Source organism: Eulemur rufifrons, chromosome 7 (genome assembly GCF_041146395.1).
Source record: "Eulemur rufifrons isolate Redbay chromosome 7, OSU_ERuf_1, whole genome shotgun sequence".
Lineage (NCBI taxonomy): Eukaryota > Metazoa > Chordata > Mammalia > Primates > Lemuridae > Eulemur > Eulemur rufifrons.
Window position 1 is genome coordinate 283,167,964 of NC_090989.1, and position 1,776 is coordinate 283,169,739.

Below are 1,776 nucleotides of genomic sequence, written 5' to 3' on the forward strand. Positions count from 1 at the left end.
CGTGGGGCAGGAGCCCGGCGGGGAGTGGGCTCTGCGCGAGGCCCTCTGCCAGTGTGCCCGTCACCTGCCTGCCCTAATGGAGTCGAGCACCTGAGTGCCTAGGCCTGGTGTCACCTGCGTGGCTGTCATACCTGCTCCTGTGACAAGCAGGGCCAGGAATTCCCACATGCACCAGGCCATGGGCCGGCCAAGAACGAGCGCAGGGTTCCGTCCCAAGCTGGCCCAGAAGCTCTAGCTGGACCTGCTCTTCCCGGGTGGGCCCAGCTCACTCCCCTGCCACCCCAAGGCCCCATCTCCCTTCCCCTGCCTTGGGGGCCTAGAAATCACCTCACAGAGCCAAAAGGTGAGCAAGTGCAAGTAACCGAGATCAAAACAGGGCTCGCCGGCTGCGGCTGCGGCTGAGTCCAGCCAGCGGCTGTGGGAGGAGGGCAGGAGAGCCCGCCCTCATTCCGGAAGCCTTCCCTGCCCGCTGGACCTCAGGGTGCCTCTATCCCTGGCACCCAGGCACAGGACTTCGTTTTAAACCAGCGGGTCTGACTGAGGGCTGCCGACTTCATCTCACCATGCAGGGTGGTCAAGAATATAATACCGTCACCACCACCATTCCCATCATTTCAGAAAAGACATCACCAAAATCAGGAGGGGCTGCGATCGGAAAGGGCAGTCCCGAAATGAGTATGTTTGCTTTATGGATAACTTACTACCTCATCCGTGTTTTTCTCATTTTGCTGCAAACCAGACATTGGAAGCTATCAAACAAGTACAACGCACCCATTGACAAATGGGGAAACTGAGGCCCACAGAGAGCAGGACTGGCCCAAGATCTCTCAGGGAGAACCCAGGACGGGTGTCTGTGCCTGCTCTGCAGAGCCCACCGATGCTCCTTCCCACACATTCAGAGCCCCGATCCCAAAGTCCAGCCATCCCAGGGTAGAGTCAGTGGCCAACAGGCCCGGCCACTTCCCCACCCTCCTGGGACCCTGGCCGCGGGCGGAGGGCCCCAGGCTGGGCGCACAGAATAGAGGTGGGGAGGAGGGGTGGGCAGGGGCTCCTGAGGGCCCCCGCAGACACACCAGGCCCTGGGCCCAGCATCCTGCTAGCACCTCACTCCCTCGCCTGCTCCTCTGAGCATTTCACATCCTGTCCTGGTGGCTTTGTGGGTCGCAGGGGACCTGGCTGCACAGGCAGTTCAGAGCCTGGGAGCAGAGAGCTGGTTCCTGGCCCCACGTGCTGCTGCCTCCCTGTGGGACCTGCAGGCTCCTCTTCTCCCTGGGCCTCAGTTTCCTGACGTGCTATGGGGGGATGGGAAAGGTGGGGAGGATACAGGGTTTTCAAACTCAAAGCCAAACTCTTGGCCCCTCCCCTCCCCTCTCCTAGCCAGCCTTACCCAGAGCTCTTGACCTTGAACTTGCACCCAGTGGCTCCCACTGGAATATCTCTTTCACAGAAGACAGGATTTCAGAGATACCCTCAGGGCGGGGGGTTCTCTGGAGCTGTGGGTGGGCGTTGGGCGGGGGGTCAGGCCCAGCGAGGCAGACATCAGGGAAACAGCTGGAGCATTTCAGAGGGGCCCTGCAGCAGTGCCCTTCCTGCCTGCCTGTACCCACTCTTGTCCCCGCAGCCAGGGCAAGTCTCCCCTCCACTAAAATCCCTCCGACAGTCTCAGCCCCACACAGAAGATCATCCAAGTCCTCACCTGCCCCCCAGCCCCTAGGCCCCTCCCTCTAACTCCAGCCTTGGGCCTCCACCTCCACCTCCGCTGCACAGAGGCCTCTG